This window comes from Mobula hypostoma, chromosome 1 (assembly GCF_963921235.1).
Source record: "Mobula hypostoma chromosome 1, sMobHyp1.1, whole genome shotgun sequence".
Classification (NCBI taxonomy): Eukaryota; Metazoa; Chordata; class Chondrichthyes; order Myliobatiformes; family Myliobatidae; genus Mobula; species Mobula hypostoma.
In genome coordinates this window covers 79,356,383-79,379,847 of record NC_086097.1, presented here as the reverse complement: position 1 = coordinate 79,379,847, position 23,465 = coordinate 79,356,383, and the positions used below count along the sequence as shown (strand labels likewise).

The window sequence follows — 23,465 nt, the reverse complement described above, 5'->3', positions numbered from 1 at the left end:
AAGTTACACAACAAGCAACGTCGCGGAGGGTGGTTCTAAACGGGAGAAGTCAAGGCAAAGGCTGGGCGTGCTCTGCTTTCAGGCAGAAAGATGGTCTGAGTAGTGAAGCGCTGTGATTCCCACGTTCCTGTTGCCTCCCCGTCACCTCCCGTTCCCGCCTCTGCTTCCACACAGCATTGCAAAACATTAAGGCATTCCTGGCATGGCTCAGGTTAACCTTTGCCCTCATCGTGTGCACGGGAGCGCGCGAGACGCCGAAATTCCTTTGTCTCGGAGCCTTCCCCGGGGCAACAGGAAGGCGGGGGTTGGCTTGGCGACGGTCGCCCTCTCCTCCATTTGGTCGGTTCAGCCAATGAGTAAAGGGGATTCGGGGTGAGGGGGGTGCGCGCGAGCAAACTGGCTTTGCGGTGTCTGTGTGCGCGCACGCAAGCGAGCAAGGAAGGGGCAGGTGCGCGCAGACGCGCACGCGCGGGGAGAATTGGTTTCGATGAGGGCAGCTGCCGTCCCTGTGCGCTCCGATAGTCACCGGAGACGGCGAGGGGCCGGAGCTGGGAGCGGTGGCGAAATTCCAGGCCCAGGTGATCAGGTCTGATGACCCTGCTGCCCGGTCGGTTGAAATTCTGGAGTTGGCCGCTACCGAGGAGGCAGCCTTTCCCTCACCCATCAACAGGTTGGCGAGAATCGAGAGTTGCGATCAGTTTGGCCGGCTGATTTTGAAGTTTGTTCCGGCAGTCCGGGCCTAGGCCGGGAGGTGTAAGTGGCTGCAGGTCAGCATTGGCAGGGAAATTAGAAATAGTGAGGGTGGGGGATCGCACCGGGAGTAGCCCGTGGAATATTAGGAAGCGATTCGGAGAAAGGCCGCGTCCGCCGCCCTGCTGTTCTTGGGGAAAGGTGCCCGAGGCTGGAACTTTGGGTGTGTTGTGCCTTTAATCTCATTTATCATCGTCGAGTCATGTTTATATTACTTTAATGCTATTCACCCTCATAAAGGTGGACAAGCAATGTGCTATACTTTAACCCCGTTCAAATTACTTGTGTGATTTACTGCGTTAATCTAACTTTAAGAAACTTGCCAGAGGTTAGTTGTGGAAATTAAGGGGAAAAGACGTTTCTTTCAAAAGCGTTCTCGATTTTCAGCACTATTGTTGCTTTGTTTGCCAACGCACAATAAGATGTCTGAATACACTCGATCAGTGATCCTGTTGCAGAGACTCTTTTTGTCTTCGTTTCTCGTAAACTGATTGAATTCTGATTTTGGGTGTAGTGATGGAAAATGGTTGGCAGCAAATCGGCATACAATAATTTACGAATGAATAGAAAAACCTTGCAACTCTGAGATGCTCTGATTTTAGGGATTCATATGTTGGAAGGGTGAGGGTTGGAATTTGAAAATGAAGTGGTTTGTACGAAGATTTCCAATGGTACAGTAAGGAAAGGGTTAAGATAGGATTGCCCAGGCTAAAGCTTTGTGGATGGCTTAAGATGTAGAGATTAAAATTAGATGCAAAAAAGCAAGCCAATGACAGTTGTGAGGTTAGAAATGATAAAATTGAATACAAAAATGAGAGAAAGCATTTCGTAAAGCAGGAGCAAATAGTAAATACAAGAGTGGATCCACAGCTACAGACAACTCAACCATCTTTACCATCTAGAAGAATGAGAGGAGATCTTACAGAAACATAAAATTATGAAAGGGATAAAATAGAGGCAGGAAAGTTGTTTCCATTGGTCGGTGAGACCAGAACTGGCAGACATAGCGTCAAGATTCAGGGGAGTAGATTTAGGACGGAGATAAGGAGGAGCTGTTTTTCCCAGAGAGTGGTGAATCTGTGGAATTCTCTGCTCAGTGAAGCAGGCTACCTCGGTAAATATATTTAAAACAAGGTAGGATAGATTTTTGCATAGTAGGGGAATTAGGATTATGGTGAAAAGGAAGGTAGGTGGAGATGAATCCATGGCCAGATCAGCCGTGATCTTAGTGAATGGCGGAGCAGGCTCGACAGGCCAGATGGCATACTGCTGCTCCTCTTTCTTATGTTCTTATGCTTACAAATAGATAAGAATGAAAGGGTGATTTTGATTCAGAATAAAAAGATAATCTTGGAGATGCAGAGGGCATGGTTGGAGTGCTAATTGAATGTGGCTTCAGTGGAAAAGAGATGTCATAGTAGTAATATAGGAAGCTGTGTATATTGGAAAGTATAAGATTAAGGGGAATTTGCTGAAGAAGCTGGCAGCCCTCAAAGTGGGAAAGTCAGCTGCCTCAGCTAGGATATAAATGTGTCAAGAGAAATAAGAATGGTGGTTGCATAGATTCTGGCTACGTTTTACTAGTTCTTCTTGGAAATGGGGTAGTGCCAGAGTTCTGGAGGGTGGCAAATACCTTATTTGCATAAGGGAGGAAAGACAAATCTGGTAAGCTGCAGGCGAGGCACTCCAGCAATTGGCCTGCACAGAGCACTCATCCAGTAGCTTTGCAGTGTCCATGCTATTTACTAAAAGATTAACCTTCCCCCTTTCACTTTAAATGTTCAGGAATACTGTCATGTTCCCAGGAATCAGGATTCGGACCACTTTTCTTAGAACATAGGAACAGGATCAGGCTCTTCAGCCCACAGTGTTGTGCCAAATAAAATAGTAACTAAATTAATCTAGTCGGGTATTTGAATGTGCAGGAAGTGGAAAGATGTGAACATTGCCTACACAGTATCCATATCCTTCTTCTTCCTGTATGTTCATGAACCTATCCAAGAGCCTCTTGAACACCTTTACCACCACCCCAGGTAGTGCAGTCCAGGCACTCACAACTGTGTGTGTGTGTGCGTTAAAAACTGGCATTGCACATCTCCTTTGAACTTTACACCCTCTCACCTTAAATGCTTGTCCTCTGCTTTTAGACATTTCAACCCTGGGAAAATGATGCTTGCTGTTTATCCTATCTATGCCTCTTTTAATATAACAAACTTCTATCAGATCTCCTCCACTCCAGAGAAAACAAGACAAATTTCTCTAACCTCTCCTTATAGCACATGGCCTCTCATCCAGATTGCATCCTGGTAAACCACATATGCATCCTCTCCATAGCCTCGGCATTTTTCCTATACTGAAACGAGAATTGAATACAACACTCTAGATATGTCCTAACCAGACTCTTGAACTCTGTGTGTGTCTTGACTAAAAGAGGCAAGTATGCCATATCACAAACAAGAACAAATCTGCGGATGCTGGAAATCCAAGCGACGCACACAAAACGCTGGAGGAACTCAGCAGGCCAAGCAGCATCTATGGAAAAGAGTATAGTCAATGTTTTGGGCCAAGACCCTTCAGTAGGACTGGAGGAAAAAGGGCGAGGAGGAGATTTAAAAGGTGGAGGAGGGAGGGGAGGGAGAAACACAGGGTGATAGGTGAAATCGGAAGGGGGAGGGGTGAAGTAAAGAGCTGGGAATTTGGTGAAAGAGATACAGGGCTGGAGAAGAGGAATCTAATAGCAGAGGACAGAAGGCTATGGAAGAAAGAAAAGGGGAAGAAGCACCAGAGGGAGGCAATGGGCAGGCAAGGAGATGAGGTGAGAGCGGGGAAAAGGGATGGGCAATGATGGGGGGGGGCATTACTGGAATTTCAAGAAATCAACGTTCATGCTATCAAGTTGGAGGCTACCCAGACGGAATATAAGGTGTTGTTCCACCACCTGAGTGTGGCCTCATTGCAACAGTAGAGGAGGCCATGGATAGTCATATCAGAACGGGAATGTGGAATTAAAATGGGTGACCACTGGGAGATCCTGCTTCTTCTGGCAGACTGCTTTGCTGAGCACCTATGCTCCATCTGCCACATCTTGCCCTTAACAGTGTACTGCCTCTTTACATTTGACCTACCAAGGTGCAACCCTTCACATTTGGTGAGGTTAAGGTCTGTCTGCCATTTCTCTGCCCACATCTGCAACAGATCTATATCCTGTGGTATTCTTTACCAGCAGCACTCACAAAGTGCTGGAGGAACTCAGCAGGCCAGGTAGCATCTATGAAAATAAGTACAGTCGATGTTTTGGGCTGAAACCCTTCAGCAGGACAGCCTTTGCCAGTTCACAGCACCATCAATTATTGTATTATCAGCAAATTTACTAATTACCCATTTACATTTTCATCTAGGTCATTTATATACATCACAACAGCAGAAGTCCCTATATGAGATTATATATATTTCCCTTGAATGAAAGAACATTAGCTATTTGCTAGTCCTCACAGACCTTGTGGTTAGGGAGAACATGAAAATATTGGTCAAGGCCTGAGAAATCTCATCTTTTGCCTCCCTCAGTAACTTGGGTTATATTCCTGTAGTCTCTGGGGATTTAACTACCTTAATGTTCTTCAGGAGATCCAATACTACCTCCTTTATGCCGTAACAATTAGCACACTCCACACTGATCTTCTTGTTCTCCACACCGTTCTTGGTAAACACTGATGGAAATTACTCATGTACAATCTCACTCACATCCTCTCTCTCCAAGAACACATTCCCCCTCTTCATCCTTGAGTGGTCCTACCTGCTCCCCAATTATCTTCTTGTTCGATGTCAGTACAGAATGCCCTGGGATTCTGTTTAATCCCACTTGTCAAGGACTTTTCATGGCCTCTCCTAGCTTTCTTAATTCCCTCCTTGTGCTCTTATCTGGTTTCCTTATAATCCTCAAGCCCCCCCCCCCACCCCCCCTACCTTTTCTGTCTTTTCCCTATTCTGGTGACTCCCTCTCCCTTCTCGTTGTCCCACACTCATGACTTGCTCATCACCTGTCTCTGGTTCCCCACTGGCCTTTCCTATCAGATTCTTTCTTCAGCCCTTTGCCTCTTCCACTGGTCATCTCCCATACCTCCCAGCTTCTTGCATCACCCCCTCACCTGCTCTCACCTGTCACCTGCCAGCTCCTATCCCTTCCCCACTACCTTATTCTGGCTTCTGCCTGTTTCCCTTTCCAGTCCTGATGAACGACCTTGGCCCTAAATGTCAGCTATTTATTTCTTTCCATAATGTTGGCTGATATGCTGAGTTCCTACAGCATTTTATGTGTCTTGCTCAGATTTCTAACATCAGGAGAATCTCTGACAAGGATATTGGTTCCCTTTAAGTTAAGGTGCAACCCCTTGGACAGGTCCACCTGGCCCCAGAGTAGATTCCAATAATCCAAGAACCTGAAACCCTGCCCCCTTCACCCACTTCCTCAGCCATACATTCATCTGTTCTAAATTTTGATTCTTGCCTTGACTAACATGTGGCACTGGGAGTAATCCAGATTATTACTATCTTCAAGAACCTGCTTTTCAGCTTCTTTCCCGACTCACTATACCGACTGTGCAGGACTTCATCCCTCTTTTTACTGATAAGCACCATGATCTCTGACTGCTCATCTTCTCCCTTGACAGTGTCCTGCAGCCACACTGAGACAATCCTTGACCTTGGTAACTGGGAGTCAGCACACCATCCTGACATGTCTTTTTTGGCTACAGAATTTCTTCTCCTAACTGTTGAGTATCATATTACTATTGAACATCCTGACTTCACCCTCTGCTGTCAAGGCATAGTGCCACTGACCTGGCTGCTGCTGTGCCTGATAGGTCATGTCCTCCAGTAGTACCCAAAGAGATACATTTTTTTTGCTGAGGGGAATGGCTATCGGGAATCCTGCACTGCCCACTCTTTCTACCCTTCATAGTCATACTTTATTGATCCTGGGGGAAATTGGTTTTCACTACAGTTGCACCATAAATAATTAAATAGTAATATGTAAATTATGCCAGGAAATAAGTCCAGGACCAGCCTATTGGCTCAATAGACCTACTTCCTAGTGGTCACCCAACTATCTGTTGCATGCATGTTAGGTGTGAAGTGACCATCTCACTGAGACTATTACCTAAGATGCCCTCAGCAACCTGGACAATCCCAAGTACATCCAACTGCAACTCCAGCTCCAGTTCTTCAATGTGGTCAGTCAGGAACTGTAGCTGGGTGCAGATCTTGCAGGTGAAGTTATCAGAGGCTGGCAGTGTCCCTGATCTTCCACATCCTATATATCACTCCCTAAACTGCCATCTCAGCTGCTCTATTAGGAAGTTATTCCAAGGAAAATCTTAACTGCTCATTCTCCTCTGACCGAAACTTGACAGACCAAAGCCTCAGCTCTTGTACTCAATCACTGTATTAACAGCTCAAACAGATAATGTGATGATACTAAAGAAGCAGTGGTGGTTTTTCTTTTGAGTTGAGGAAATTGTACAGAAATTTGATAGAGGCCTGTGTTCAAACTCTTCATGGGTTTTGATGGAGTATATCAGGATATATTTTTTGTAGCAGTAATCCTTTTTGTAGTGTATGCTTGGTTTCCTCTTTAAAATGTGGATAATATTCTCAATGAGGTTTGTTGTAGTTTTGCTTTGGTACCTCTTCAAAGCTTATTTTAAAAAAGCGCTCAGGTCTGGTGCAAACTTTGGGTGCTAGTGGTGCAGAGTTTACACATTCTCTCTGTGACCCATACCCATGGGATTCTCGAAAGTTAGGTGGATAGGTTAGTTGCTACTGTGCATTACATTTGAGTGCAGGTTAATGGCAAAAAGGAATCAGAAAGGATTTGATTTGAGGTAAAACAACTTGCAGGAGAGCTGTAAGGAGGAGAGATCACTTGATATCTGGCACACCTCTGGGTCAAGAGACCTTTGTTGTAGAAAGTAATCCACTGAAGCTTTAAGTATACTGTACAAAAATACATTGAAATAAATGATTAAAGCAGTGTCAGCTTGCTCTATAGGTAAAGTTAGTGACTGAGGTGAATAATTACTTCATTGTATGGTGTGTTACCAAACAGTTTTTGTTTGTAGTTACAGTAACATTACCTGGAGCTAACTGTAGACTTTTTGACAGACATAATGATGAGCTTGTATTGCTCATGGAGCAGTAAAGCTGACTTAAAAGATTTCAGTATCAGGTGATTGGAATTTTGGATTTTTGCATTACATGCTACTGCTTGATGAGCTAATTGGACTACACTAATTATTTTGTGGATGTTATTATGGGATTTGCATTGTTGTCAGCAACTAAAGATTGTCAACTTTTGAATAGATAGAGGAAACTTTAGAGAGAGAGACCTATACAGACTGCGGAAAATACTGCCTCAAACTTGAATTAGTGTTGCCATTCAGCTTTATATGTAAGCACTTGATTTCCAGCCTTCAATTTTAGGATTTGCTGAAGTGGGCAAGACAATTCCAACCCCACGCAGCCAAGTTTCCATGGATCCCATGCTTCATCAGGTGACCTACCATGCAGGGGGTGGGAGGCTTGTTAAAAGCCTTACTAAAATCCATATACACCACATCCACTGCTTTATCTTCATCAATTGGTTTACAGTATGTCACCTCCTCAAAGCTCATTTAGGCTTCTGAGGAATGCCTTGCCCCTCACCAAGCTTGACTATTCCTAATAAGACAATGCTTCTCCAAATGCTTGTAACTCCTGCCCCCAAGAACCCTGTTCAATTTTTTTTCTGACCACTGACATGTAACGCACTGATCTATTATTTCCAGGAAATCCCTATTTATCTCTTTTGAATAATGGAACAACATTTGCCATTTTCCAATCCTCTAATACAACTTTTCATTATCCTACTGGGTAAATATTATATCGCTCTTATAAGGCCTACTTGTCAATCATCTCTTTTCACTGACTAAACTGCTTCAGCTTTTCTTGCTGTGTTTAGAGCCCTCCATGGTCTGGCATCTTCCAATCTCATTAGCAGAAAACAAATTGCTGGAAGAGCTAAGTGGGTTGAACAGCAACTCTGGAGGGAAAGGGATAGCTCATGTTTCAGGTTGAGATCCCGCATCAGGACAGAGTGTGCAAAAGGGAGATGCCCAGTATAAAGAGGTGAGAGGGAGGGGCAAGGCAGGAGCTGCAAACAATATATAGAACCAGGTGAGAAGGAATTGATGGTCAGGTGCGGGAGGGGAGAGTGGGGATACTGACAGAGGCTAGGAGCTGATAATGGAGATGAGGGCTGCAGATTATGGAATGGGATAAGCAGGTGGAGGTAGATAAGGGTGGGATGCTAGGCGAGAGGGAAACAGTGAGAGAAGGGTAAGAGGAACCGAATGGGTAGAGTGTGAGTGATAAAAGGCATTCGTTAGTCTTGCGAGACCATGGATCTGCGCCTAGAAAGTCTTCACTCTCCAGAGCGCAGGCCTGGGCAAGGTTGTGTGGAAGACCAGCGGTTGCCCATGCTGCAAGTCCCCCCTCTCCATGACACCAATGTTGTCCAAGGGAAGGGCATTAGGAACCATACAGCTTGGGACCAGTGTCGTCGCAGAGCAATGTGTGTTTAAGTGCCTTGCTCAAGGACACAACACACATTCCCTCGGCTGGGGCTCGAACTCACGACCTTCAGGTCACTAGTCCAGTGTCTTAACCACTTGGCCACGTGCCCACAAGTGTGAGTAATATACCAATAAGAAAGAGGAAAGAATCTGGAAAATGGAGCTGGGCTGGTTTGGAGAATAGAGGACCAGGGTGGATCAGGAGAAAGGAGAAAGGGATAGAGGAAGTGAGTTACCTGAAACTGGAGAATTCCATGTTCATTCCCTGGTAGACTACCCATGTGGAATATGGGGTGCTGTTCCTTTCACATCACCCTGGCAGGGGAGGAGGATGAGGACAGACGGGGTGATGTGGGAATGAGGAGAGGAGTTGAAAAAAGTTGCTAGCAGGAGCTCCATATGATCATTGTGGATTGAGCAGAGGTGCTCAGCAGAGCAGTTGCCTGTTCTACAGTAATACAGCATGGAATCAGAATATTCCGTCCACTGAGTCCATGCTAGCCATCAATGACCCACCTGCACTGAATGCACATTAATCTCACTGTATTCCTGTCCATATCCCACAAGTTCTACCACTTGCCTACACATGAGGAAATTTACAGTGTCAGTAAAACTACCTGCACATTTTTGGGGTGTGGGAGAAAAGTGGAGCACCTGGAGAAACCTATACAGTCACTGTGTGTATGTGAAAACTCCACATAGATAGGACCCAAGATTAGGATTGGACCTGGTCTAAAACAGTATGAAGCAACCTTGTCCTGGTCCATATAATGGTTCCACTGAAGTTCACACTTTTCTAATATGTTAGAGCGGTTGGTCAGTACCAGGCATCTTAATTTATATTGTGAGTTGCAGTACAAAAGTTAACTGGGCTTGTTCAATCCCAGCATGTTAATTGCTTGAGTTTTACTTTCATCTTACAAGATTGCGGAAATACCTTTTCTTGCTGTTCTGGCAAAGATAACACTGCATTAGAGAGTACTTGCCAGTGACAATATAATAAGGGAATGGACTACACTGTGGTGTTAATGCAGCGAATCTCTGTGGATAGCATAATATTCTGGCATTATCACATAGTGCTTTACGGTGGGTGGAGTAGCAGAATCATGTTTTATGTTTAATACACCACAATTTTAAAAATGGCAGTTCTGTAAAGAACTTACATTTTAAGAAAAAATGTTCAATTAAACAATGCCATCTGCAATGTCTTTATGCTGAATTGGATTTGATCCCGTTATGATTTTGGAGCTCAATCACTTATTCAGATTCCATTATAACACTGTCAACATAAATTACTTGTAACTGGCAAAAGGAGAAATTGTTTTTGTTTTGTGTCTAAATTTTCAAATTGTGTACTGGTGTAACTACATTCTGAAAGTACCGGTTTGACCTTTGAAACCTCTAAAGTAGTTTAGCAAGAAAAGGATCTACCACAATCTTCTCAAGGTATTCAGGATTAATGCATGTGACATTGCCAATTTAGCCAAAATCCTGATAGCAAATATATACAGAGGATTCCTGTTATTTGGGATACATCGGGACTTGTACATTTTAGCAGAATTAGAGGCTGCCCCAACTAGCTGAAGTATCATGGAAATAGTTAAAAAGGTATATAAAAAAGAGACAAACTTTTGTTTAATTGATTAATAGTATTTAAATGAAATACAGAACAAATTAGAACACTATCAATGCTACTACAGTACTGTAAAACTTCTAATAGTTATTGACAAGAAATATATCCAGGGTACGTTGGTGTGTTCTTTTGATTGTAAATGAACAAATTCAGCGCAGACACCTAGTGCAGATAATGGACTGCCTTCGTACAATGTTTTTGAAGATTGCATCTTCAAATTTTCATTTATGTTGTAACATTTAAGATGATTGTCTATACTTCAAATTCTTTGTAGTTGCTAACTTGTTGAAGTAGTGAAATCATTTCATTTTCACTCCTAGCCATTTCTGGCATATCCAAGCCTGAATGCATGAAACTATAGTGAGCAAAGCAGTTCTGAATTATCTTGTTGCTTATTTCTTTCCAACTATCAGTGACAAAAATCACTGCTTTTTGAACAGTGCAGCTCATAGAACATCATTGGGATGAGAACATCTGTACAAAGCAAGTAAGTGGATGTGTGGAATTGAGGATGTAAAGATTATATGAATTGGTTTAAAATTTTTAAAAACCCAAAACCGAGACCCAAATTTTTGTAGAGCAAGTTGTAGCAAAGTTTAATCTCATGATTGAAAGAATAGATATATATGTATTCAGTTAGACAGGGCCTGATTAGGGATAGTCACACAGCTTTGTTTGTGGTAGGTCATGTCTAACCAATCTTATAGAGTCTTTCGAGGATGTTACCAGGAAAGTTGGTGAAGGAAAGGCAATGGATGTTGTTTACATGGACTTTAGTAAGGTCTTTCACAAAGTCCCATATGGGAGCCTGGTCAAGAAGGTTTAGTCACTTGGTATTCAGGATGAAATAGTAAATTGGATTAAAACTGGGTTTAATGAGAGAAGCTAGAGAGTTCTAGTAAATGGTTGCCTCTCTGACTGGTGCCCTGTGACTGTGATGTGCTACAGGATCTGTGTTGGGTCTGTGGCTGTTTATTATCTTTATTAATAATTTAGGTGATAATGTGGTAAACTAGATAAACAGATTTTCGGATGACACCAAGATTGGGGGTGTAGTGGACAGTGAGGAAGGTTATCAAAGCTTGCGGTGGGATCCGGACCTGCTGGAAAAATGAACTGAACAATGGCAGATGGAATTTAATGCAGAGAAGTGTGAAGTCTTGCACTTTGCGAGGACAAACCAGAGTAGGGCTTGCACAGTGAATGGTAGGTGTTGTCACAGATAGAAGTAGAGATGTTTGAAGTTGTCTTAAGACGTTGGTGAGCCCAAATATGGATTATTATGTGCAGTTCTGGTCACTTACCTACAGGAAAGCATTCAAAAAAATTGAAAAAGTATAGAGAAAATTTACAAGATGTTGCTTGGATTCGAGGACCTGAGTTGTAGGTAAATGTTGAATAGGATAGGACTTTACTCCAAAGAGTGTAGATTTGAGCAGAGATTTGATGGAGGTATACAGAATTATGAGAGGTGTAGATAGAGTAAATGAGGTTGGGTGAGACTAGAACTAGAGTTCATAGGTTAAGGGTGAAAGGTGAAATGTTTAAGAGGTTTCTGAGAGGAAACTTCTTTACTCAGGGTGGTGTGAGTGTGGAACAAACTGCCAGCAGAAGTGGTAAATGTGAGTTCATGTGCAACATGTGAGAAGCTTGGATAAATCCAAGGATGGAAGGGGTATGGAGGGCCATGTTCAAGGTGGCAAGCTGATAGGACTAGGCGAATAACAGTTCGTCCTGGACTAGAGTGGCCAAAGGGTCTTTTTCTGTGCTGTAGTGTTCTTTGACTCTATGTCTTAGTGATTGTGAGAGGAAGGAAAATCAGTGGGTCATGAGGAGTTATTTGGAGTATCATTTTTATCAACACTTAGGTTTGTGAACATTTTATTATTCAAATAGCCACTGTACTAGTAAATCTCAGGAATACCTTTAGGAGGGGCAGTAATAATGTCCTGCCATATGATCTTAAAGCTCCTGAATCAAAGGTAAACATTGTTGTTAAAATAAGAGCAGGGAAAGCTCGGACAGAACCTTTGGAGTGATAAACACAAGTTAATTTCTCAGAATGGTAACATTGCTTCATAAGTTGTCTGACTTGTTGAGTATTTCCACCATGTTCTTTTTACTTTTGCTTCAGACTTCCACCCCATAATATTTTGCTTTTGTTATGTTATTCTGGCTTCCCCAATTTAATCTCTCAACCTAGATCTTTAAAAGTGGAATAGAACTGAAATAGTTTTTAATAATTTGTCCTAATTATTTAACCCTTCACTTATTTTTATATTCCCAGAACCCATTTGTTTTATGCCAGGAATTTATAATAGAGTGATTATAAAATAGCAGTATGTTAATTGCCCCAACGTTGTACCATTGAAGTTACATTTATACTGGTAACAAAGGGAACATTCTGAACATTAAGTTCCTCTTGAGATCTTGGATCTAAGGTTATTTTGAGTTTGAGAGAGAGCAGAGATTTTTCTAAATTCTCAACTGTTTACAATTGTTCTCACTCTTGAATTAAAGACATTCATACAAAAGCAAAGCATGATAATATTTATTGACTTGTGTTTGCTGTAAATAATGCAATCTGCTGTTGTATTCAAGCTGCAGCTAAGGTACAATAACTACAATCTATTTTTCCCATTTTCTAAAGTTGCAAGGACCATGATAATAAATCAGAATCTTTGTACTAACCTAAGTTTGAAGTGACAACAATATCACCATACTGTAGCTGAGGAATGAGCAAATGAATGAAAACTTTTTTTTTTAAAATGTATTATTAAGCTGTAGCATACCTTTTATTTTTAGTGTTGGATTTTTAATAGTTCTATGTGTCACCTTTGAATTTGAAGTGCCCATCCTTGTGTTATGATTTATGAATAACATAAGAATACAACAATTTGACATATTTGTATACTGTGTGCACATTAATTGTAATTTGTAGAATAGAATTTGAAAATGTCATATTTATACACGTTTCTTAAATAGCCTGAATCTAATTTTAGGTTGTGTGCCTTCAGTAATAATTCACATGAACCAGCAGAATTAGTTTGATCTAGAAATTCATTGGTATTCCAAGATGTGTTTAGTCATTTTGTGCAATATGTCAGCAATTATTTTGGTCCTGAGCCTGCTGTTTAAATTCATCAGTGAGTGAAGCTGGAGTAAGACCATCTCTGTGCATGCTAAGTGTAAAAGAAAATAGTGTTCAGGGGTTTGTGGTAAAGAGACATCTATTGGAGCTGAGTAAAAGTTTAAGATTGGAAGGGGGTCACAGGAAGGGGCCAGTGATAGTGGTGCCTCTGTGAGGTAGAAGGAACAATGGGTTGGATGTGGGTAAGAGGAATGTTCGTTGGATGGATGCAGTGCGCTGTCTGTGAGACGGGATTCTGAAATGTTCTTAAAATTATTTTTATATAAAAGCAAAGGAGAGCCACTTATCGTACTGCAATTGATTAGCTATTTAAGTTGGCGTGCATGGAAATGCTTTGTTGCTGACTGTAATGTGATCAGCAGTACAATCCAAATAACATCTGTGCATGGCACTGCAGAGCCACTATTAGTGTTACTATGGCATTGAGTGCAAGTTATCTGGTTGGTTGTTAATCATGTGCAAGTTTGCAAATATGTGGATCTAATTTTAAAAAAACTTCATGTATTAAGCAAATCTTTTATAAGCAATGCCTTTATAAAGTTGTATTTTTGTGAGTTTCTGCATTTCTGTATTTCTATAACATTTAACTGCTATTTGTACAGCATTTTCACTGTAGTGACCATTTACTTCATAGACCATTATTGATGAGACTTTGACCATGTAAAAGGATATGGAGAATTTTATAAAATACCAGTCAAAGAGGTTCATTTACAGGTGCTTCTTGGAATCAGAGTCATAGAGCAAAACAGTGTGGATGTAGGCCCTTTGGCTTAGCTAGTCCACACCAAACAGGTTGTCCACCCAGCTAGTTGCTAGTCTGACCCCCTAATGAGCACCTACATTCAGCATATCCTGCTATGACACATACCTCCATAGATCTATGCAAAATGCAAAGTAACTTTATTATTAAAGTACATACTATATATGTCACCATATATTAGCCTGAGATTCATTTTCTTGTGGGCATTCACAGTAAATGCAAAGAAACACAATAGAATCAACAAAAGACTGCACACACAAACAACCAATGTGCAAAAGGCAACAGATTTTGCAAATACAAAAAGAAAAAACAAAATAATAATAGATAAATAAGTAATAACTAATATTGAGAATATGAGTTGTAGAGTCCTTGAAAGTGAGCCCATAAGTTGTGGAAGCAGCTCAGACTTGGGGTGAATAAAGTTATCTACTCTGGTTCGGGGGCTAATGGTTGAGGGGTAATAACTGTTCCTAAATCTAGTGCTGTGGGTCTTAAGGTTCCTGTACTTCCTTCCTGATGGCAGGTGTGAGAAGAGAGCATGGCCTGTTTGGTAGGGTCCTTGATGGATGCTGCTTTTCTGTGACAGCGCTCCTTATACATGTGCTCAATGGTGGAGAGGGCTATAACTGCAATAGACTGGGCTGCATCCACTACCTTTTGTAGGCTGTTGTATATCCAATCAGTGATTGCTCCACCATGTATCTATAGAAGTTTTTCAAAATTTTAGTTGATGCTAAGAATGTAGGGATGCTGCTTTGCCTTCTTTGTAATGGCACTTGTGTGCTGGACCCAAGACAGATCCTTTGAAATGATAACACCAAGGCATCTAAAGTTACTGACCTTTCCCAACTCTGACCCCCTACTGAGCACTTGCTCTTGGACCTCCAGTTTCCTCCTCTTGTATTTAATAATCAGCTCTTTGGTTTTGTTGACATTGAGTGAGAGGTTGTTCTTGTGGCACCATTGATTCAGATTCTCAAACTCCCTCCTATAGGGCGTTGGAGCTGTGCTTAGCGTCACAGTCCTAGGTATAGAGTGAGTAGAGCAGGGGCCTGAGCATCCAGCCTAACAGTGCACTTGTGCTGATAGTGTTGTGGAAATGATGTTGTTACCAACCTGAACTGACTGAGGTTTGCAAGTGAGGAAATCAAAGATCCAGTTGCACAAGAAGATACTGAGGCCTGGTCTTGGAGCTTATTGACTACTTTTGAGGAGATGATAGTATTGAATGCCGAGCCATAGTATGCATCTTCACTGTTCAGATGTTCCAAGGCTGAGTGAAGAGGCAATGAAATAGCATCTGCTGTTGACCTGTTATGACAGTAGGTGAATTGGAGCGGATCCAACTTGCTCCTCTGATATGTTTCATCACCGACCTCTCAACACTTCATCACAGTGGATGTAATTGCTACTGGACAATAGTCACTGATGCAGGTTACCACATGCTTAAAGTTCAAAGTGAAATTTATTATCAGAGTTCATGCATGTCACCAGTTAACCCTGAGCTGCTTTTTCTTGCAGACATACCTAGCAAATCTATAGAAAAGTAACTGTTTACAGGATCAATGAACAACAAATTGTGCAAATATAAATAAATAGCAATAAATAATGAGTATGAAATAACAAGATAAAGAGTCCTTAATGTGAGACCATTGGCTGTGGGAACACCAGAGGTAGATTGAGTGTAGTTATCCCCTTTTGTTCAAGAGCCTGATGGTTGAGGGGTAGTATCTGTTCTTGAACCTGGTGGTGTGAGTCCTGGGCAACTGTACCTTTTGCCTGATGGCAGCAGCGAGGAAAGAGCATTGCTGGAGTGGTGAGGATCTTTGGTAATGGATGCTGCTTTTTTATGACAATGCTTCATATAGATGTGCTCAATGGTTGGGAGGGTTTTACCTGTGTTGTACTGGGCTGAATCCGCTACTTTTTTAGGATTTTTTGCTCAAATGGTTGAGGGGTAGTATCTGTTCTTGAACCTTGGTGGTGTGAGTCCTGGGCAACTGTACCTTTTGCCTGATGGCAGCAGCGAGGAAAGAGCATTGCTGGAGTGGTGAGGATCTTTGGTAATGGATGCTGCTTTTTTATGACAATGTTTCATATAGATGTGCTCAATGGTTGGGAGGGTTTTACCTGTGTTGTACTGGGCTGAATCCGCTACTTTTTTAGGATTTTTTGCTCAAAGGCATCGGTGTTCATGTACCAGGCTGAAATGCAGCCTGTCAGTACACATCTATAGAAGTTTGCCAAGGTTTTTGATAACATGCCAAATCTCCGCTGACTCTTGAAGAAATAAAGATGCTATCGTGCTTTCTTTGCCATTATATGATGGGTCCACTAAGTGATACCATTGTATCTGCACATCCATTCCCTCTGGCTTCTTAGTTCATATGCTCACCATCAATTGTATGGAAAAAGTTGCCCCTCAGATTCTTTTTAAATGAAGGGTTCACAGCCTTTTATATGCCATGTTTCAATGGTTCCATTTAATATCAGGCAATGTATATAGTACACAACGTACAAATTCTTATTCTCAGTAGACACCCACAAAACAGATGAAAACCCCAGATAATGAATGACAGAAATATGTTAGAACCCCCCCTTCAAAGCTCCCCTCCCTCTCCCACACACAAGCAGCAGCAAAAGCATCAACCTTCCCCCTCCCCAGCCCCACTTGTTGCAGCAAGAAGCATTAGTGCCCACCAAGCAAGCAATAGCAAAGCCCCCAAAGAGAGCATGATCTGCAGACTACCAATAACCGTTCTTTACCTAACGATTCAACATGCCATAGGCTCACAAACAAGGGACAGAGAGGTGTCGCCCCTTCCACAGCAAGAGGGAGGAGCAACAAATAGCTCGCTATTATGATATTACAGTCTGCAGCGTCACTTTTATTTCAGTTCCTCTGACTCGAGAATTGGCAGCAAACTCCCCCGTCACCATAGACAGGAGAGAGGGCAAGATCGCTCAAGTACAGAGAGCTCCAATAGCTGCATCTGTTTTCACGGCGTCCAATCTCCCATGACATTTCAGTTGCTGACATGTGAGGAATTGAGTTTGCAGAGCTGTACAAAGCACATGCCTCCAGGCTGATCCTGGAGGTGTCAAAAACGGATGGTCAGCGAGCTCTGGGAGCAGGAACCCACCGCTGTGAAGAACCACAGTTAGAGTGCAGTTGTAGATAACAGCCTCCTACAGAACCCAGCCACTGTTCTATTTTTTAAAAAAAGGAAAAAGAGACATTAAAGAGAGGAATTTAATCTTTCGCAGATGAGCTTAAAGAAGTTGCTCTCTGGTGCCATTTTATCTCCGCCCACAGCAGTGGACCAGCAGCATTAAGCAAGGAGTCTATGGAGTCCAAGTTGGGAGCCCCTGTTTTAAATCTTTCCCCTCTCACGCTAAGTCTATACCCCCTAGTTTTGGACTTACCTACCATAAAGACTTTATCAACTACCTTATCTATATCTCATAACTTAAAGCATTTTGATAAGGTCACCTCTCCTTCTCCTACATTCCAAAGTATAAAGACATATAACTTGGGCTCTGTATCCTGACAACATCCTTGTAAATCTTTTCTTCACTCTTTCCAGTTTAACCATATTTTCCCTCTAACATGGTGACCAAAACTGTGCACAGTACTCCGAGTGCTGTCTCACCAATGACGTGTATAACTATGAAATAATATCTATATTCAGTACTCTCACTGATGAAGTTCAGCATGCAAAGCACCCTTTTTGCCACCCTGTCTACCTATGATGCCACTTCCATTGAACGATGTACTTGTATTCCTAGGTCCCTATGTTCCATTACTCCTTGTAATGCCCTACCGTTCATAGTACAAGTCCCACACTAGTTTAATTTACTGAAATGCATCACCTCACATTAATCTGTGTTAAAATCCATTTGCCATTCTTTAGCCAACTTCTTTATGTGATCAAGAAAAAGATGCAAGCAATGTAGAGGGGAAAAGATTTAGAGAAAGCGATTTTAAAGATTAGCCAACTGATGGCAGGCTGCCAGAAGTAGAATGCTATGATTTAATGGAAGATGAGTCCTGGATTGAAACAATGCATCGAAACCAGACTTTGCTTACCTTTGCAGTGAAGTATGAAAGGAGAATGAGTAGTTTCGTTTGTAGATTATCTTAGCTGGTAAGAAATAGTTGATGTTGTTGAAGGGAAAGTCTTAATTTGTGTGTGTGTGTGTGTGTGTATGTATCTACCAGAAGCACATCTCTCTGTATTACAAGTGAGATTGAAGTGGTTCAGTGTTAGATGATTACCAATGCAATTGGTAACATGGGACATATATTTGTTGTATGGCTGAAGATAGGATTGGAAAGGGTTTCTATTCCACTGGGCGAAGGGCCTTTGGAAATGGAATGTTGAAGATGGGTAAAGATGAGGTAGAGCTGAATGTAAATCAATATGGTAAATTCAAGTTAAAAAAATGGGAAACCTGTTCAATTCCATCGTTTTACATTACTATTAGAATAATAAACTTGCTGCTGCCTTTCATTTTGTGTATCCTGTATAACAAACAGCTGACCAAATTTCACCAAAATCAGTACCATGAAACAGTGCTAGAAATACTTTGTACAAAAAGAGGCATCTGTGGAAAGAGTTTGTTTTAATTCAAAGACCTTGGCCTGAGATAAGATTATTTTGATTAAATGGTGAGCAGAGTGCTATACTCCTAATTCATATCCTTCAAATACCCTGTAGCAATGTATACGTTAACATAGATTAATCAGGAATGTCCAGAAACCACCTCTAAAGGTTTCCCCATTATTTCACTGGAAGATCAGGCATTCAAATAATTAGAATTGTATGGAGATGTGTTTATTGCTTCATAGAAACTCATTCATAGAACACTCCTAAAAGTCACATCTCCTTTGAAATTAATCCCTCTCACCTAAATGCAGGACCTTTGATGTTAGACATTTACCAACTGTCTATGCCTCATATAAATATACAAACTTTTGTCAGGTCTTTCCTCAACTTCTGCTGCTCCAGAGAGAAGAACACTAGTTTGTCTAACCTCTTCTTACCCTCTCATCCATCCTGGTAAACTACTTCTGCACCCTCTTCAGAACTTCATCATCCTTCCTATAATGGGGTGACCAGAAATGAATGTAATACTCCTGATACAGGCCTAACTAGAGTTCTATAAAGCTGCAACATAACTTCCTGACTCTTGAACTCTGTCTTGACTAATGACGCCTTCTCTACCACCAAATCAACTTGTGTGGTCACTCTGAGAGCTATAGACTTGGACCCAAGATTCCTTTGTACACTTTTAAGAGTCCTGCCATCAAATCTGTACTTCCTCTTTATATTTGATCTCTCAAAGTGCAGCAAGCTCACTTGCCCAGGTTAAACTCCATCTACCATTTCTTCACTTAAATATGCAATTGATTACTCTGCTCTATCTTTTAGCAATTTTCTATGCTATTCACAACACCACCTTTGTGTCCTCTGTGAGCTTACTAACCTGCCCATCCACATTTTCTTCCAAGTCATTTGACAAACAGTTTCAGTATGGATCCTTGGCGGAACATCACTACTCAAGGACCTCCAGCCCAGAATCAACCACAACCCTTGTCTTCTATAGACAAGCTAATTCAGAATCCAAACAGGCAAGTCATTGTGGATCTCATGCAACTCAGTCTTCTGGATCAGCCTATCTTGATACATCAAAACCACATTGACAGTTCTGGGCTGAAATTCATAAAATAATTAAATTTAGAAATATACTGCATACCAAAATCTTAATTATGCATTTCAAATACATTTTTGACTTTGATCCAAATAGTTCAGGCAATTTGTCTTTGTGTTCAGAATAAATTGTTCATTCAAAATGGAATTTGTTCTCTGCCATCTTGTGCCTTTGCAGTTAACTTCATGTTCAGCTTGAAAAGGGGAGCACAGTTTAAATGAAGTGTGATGATATGAAAAAGTGAATAATATCTCCACTTGATCATATTAACTATCTGAATGCAGGATTAGTAGGATGAGAGAGAAAAGCTAGTTTGTTTGGAAGGGAACACTAGCAGAGATGACGGCAGAACAACAATGGCTGGGTTTTTTTTGATCAATTTGGAAGACGCAGGGATAGGTACACTGCAACACACAAAATACTGGAGGAACTCAATAGGTCAGGCAGCATCTATGGAAATGAATAAGCAGTCAACGTTTCAGGCCGAGACCCTTCTACAGGTCTCAGGATAGATACATCCCAAAGAAGTATTCTAAAGGGAGGATCATGGCTGACAAGGGAAGTAAAAGACAGCATAAAAGCAAAAGAGAGGACATGTAATATAGGGAAAATTAGTGGAAAGTTAGAGGACTGGGAAGCATTTTAAAAACCAATAGAAGGCCATTAAAAAAGCCGTAAGGAAAGAAAAGTTGATATATGAAGATAAGCTGGCCAATAATATATTAAAAAAAAGTACAAGAAGTTTTTTTTAGAAGAGGTGAGAGTGGATATCGGAACTGCTGACAAATGACATTGGTAAGGTAGTAATTGGGGACAAAGAAACGGTGGAAGAATTTAAGTATTTTGTGTCAGTTTTCACTGTAGAAGACAATCAGTATGCCAGGAATTCAAGTATCAGGGTACAGAAGTGAGTGAAGTTGCTGTTACTAAGAAGAAGGTGCTGGGGAAGCTGAAAAGTCAGAAGCTAGATAAATCAGCTGGACCAGATGGACTACACCCCATGGTTCTGAAGGAGATTGTGGAGGCATTAGTAATATACTATTATAATATAAATATTATATATTATAAAATATATAAAATTCTGGATTCTGGAATGCTTCCCGGGGATTGGAAATTTGCAAATTTGACTCCATTCTTTAAGAAGGGATGGCAGCAAAAGAAAGAAAATTATAGCCCAGTTAGCCTGGCTTCAGTGATTGGAAAGATTTTGAAGTCCATTATTACGGATGACCTTTTGGGAGCTTGGAGGCACATGATAAAGTAGGCTAAAGTCAGCATGCTTTCCTTAAAAGGAAATCTTGCCTGACAAACTGTTTGAATGCTTTGAGGAAATAACATGCAGCAGCATAAAAGCCAGGACCAACAGGATCCAGGACAACTTCTTCCACCAGGCCATCAGACTGATCAACTCGCGCTGATTTGAGAGTACTCTATATTACACTGACTGTTCTATTTATTATAAATTACTATGATTGCACATTGCACATTTAGATGGAGACGTAACGTAAAGATTTTTACTACCCATGTATGTGAAGGATTTTCAGAAGGCCTTTGACAAGGTGCCGCACAGTAGGCTGCTTAACAAGATAAAAGCCCATGGTATTCCAGGAAAGATACTAGCTTGGACAGAAGTTTGGCTGACTGGCAGGAAGCAGAGAATAGGAATAAAAGGCGCCTTTTCTGGTTAGCTGCCAGTAACTATTCACGTTTATATGTCAATGATTTGGATGACAGAATTGATGGATTTGTTGCCAAGTTTGTGAACAATACTAAGATAGGTTGAGTGGCAGGTAATGTGAGGAAGCAGGGAGTCTCCAAAAAGATAGACAAGTTGGGAGAATGGCAAAAAATTGACAGATGGAATATAGTGCAGGGACATATATGGTCATGCACTTTGGTAGAAGGAATAAAGGCATAGATTATTTTCTAAATGGAGAGAAAATTCAAAAATCAGAGGTGCAAAGGGACTTGGGAGTCCTTGTGCAGGATTCCTTAAAGGTTAATTTGCAGGTTGGGTCAGTGGTAAGGAAGACAAATGCAATGTTAGCATTGATTTTCAGAGGACTAGAATATAGCAGCAAGGATGTAATGCTGAGGCTTTATAAGGTGTTGGTCAGACAGCACTTGGAGTATCGTGAGCAGTTTTGGAGCCACTTAACTGAGAGAAGATGTGCTGACACTGGAGAGGGTCCAGAGGAGGTTCATAAGAATGATCCCTGAAATGAAAGGGTTAACGTATGAGGAGTGTTTGAAGGTTCTGGGCTTGTACTCACTGGAGTTTAGAAGAATGAGGGGGGATCTCTTTGAAACCTAACGAATATTGAAAGGAAAGTTATTTCCTAAAGGGAGTTTAGGACCAGAGTGCACGGACTCAGAATAAGGACATCTCTTCAGAACAGAGATGAGGAATTTCTTTGTCTAGGGGGTGGTGAGTCTCTGGAATTCATTGCCGCAGATGGCTGTGGAGGCCAAGGCATTGGGTATGTTTAAAGTGGAGATGAATACATTCTTGATCACTCATGGTATCAGAGGTTATGAGGAGAAGACAAGAAAATGGGGTTTAGAGGGATAATAAATCAGCTATGATGGAATGGCGGAGCAGAATCAATGAGTCAAATGGGTTATAATTCTTCTGCTATGTCTTGTAGTCTTGTGATGCTGTTTAGTTTTTAGTAATTGCATTAATATTCATTGTGTTTAATAGAACTTTATGAATAATGATGTTTGTTACTGATAACTTTTTATGTTTAAATAATTCTTCCTGATGTGATAATCAATTGTTCATGGTAATTGGAGCTTCCTGAAAGCAGAAATATGGTGAGAGCTTGTAGTATCGATTGCACAAAGCCCAACCCAATGAATATTTTGGAAAATGATTTCACAGTTAGTATTTAGCAGGTGTATTTTTAATATACATACCTAGTTATAAAAGTGATCACACTTAGATATACCCACTTGTTCACTTTAGCAAAATCCTTAAGGCAAATAAACAGATTAGAAACACAATTTTGCAGTGTCCTTCAATTTGACTCTTTGTTAGAACTCAAACTGAAGGGATAATAGTTTTTAAAAACAAAAGTGATTTGTATGTCATAAACAAATCAAAAGATACTGTGATTTCTTTCATCTGTAATTTGTTGACCATACATTCATTAAAGGCACAGTCTTTGTCTCCTTTTTTTTTATCTCATCACCTGCTATGTTGGGCAAACAGTTACTCTGACAATAATACTCTGAGGGGGCAATATACGATCGGACATTGTCTGAATGGACGTTAAGCAGCGCACACCTGTAATCCTTTTCCAAAGACTGCAGGGTGTGGGAATTTTCTCGGAAGGAGAGCTGCCAGTCGGTAAGGGCTTGCTGCCTAACTTGTGAATGGCCACCTTGGCTTAATGGTTGGGAGATGGCTTGGTCACTATGCAGCAAGCCCTTCTGATGTTTGAGCTACAGCCTGGAAAAAAAAATTTGAATCCTGAAAGTTTTTCCAGTAACTGCATGTTGAACAATATAGCCCTAAACTTGAAGTTATGTTTGTGTTGCAGTCCTAAATTTAACTACCCCTCTTGTTCTGAGCTGAAGCTGTTAAAGTCCAAGGTGGTTGCTCCTTTCAGACAGATCAGGTGCTGTAATTGAAGTAGCATTGTTTTGAAATTGGATCTTACACCATTTAGTGGCCTTGTGATTTTCACTGCAATCTGTTACCATGTTATTAGTCATGTCAGTTTTAACTTCAAATGTTTTTGTACAAGTTTCCCCCACTATCCGAAGGTAGAGTGTTCCTATGAAACGGTTTGTAAGCTGGAATGTCATAAAGTGAATAAACAATTACCATTTATTAATATGGGA

At 41.2% G+C, this 23,465-nt stretch overlaps 1 protein-coding gene across 4 annotated transcripts in view; it reads left to right on the top strand.

The window, feature by feature from the left end:
- Window positions 1-270: 270 nt before the first annotated feature.
- LOC134348317 (protein PALS1-like) overlaps window positions 271-23,465 on the top strand; it is an 84,513-nt gene continuing 61,318 nt past the window's right edge. The window contains exon 1 of one of the 4 annotated variants that reach the window (XM_063051523.1): window positions 271-339. The gene's annotated coding sequence lies outside the window, so the exon portion shown is untranslated. Of the gene's footprint in view, window positions 340-438; window positions 768-23,465 lie in introns of those variants that run through there. The other 3 variants (XM_063051498.1, XM_063051515.1, XM_063051505.1) reach the window with 3 other exon arrangements.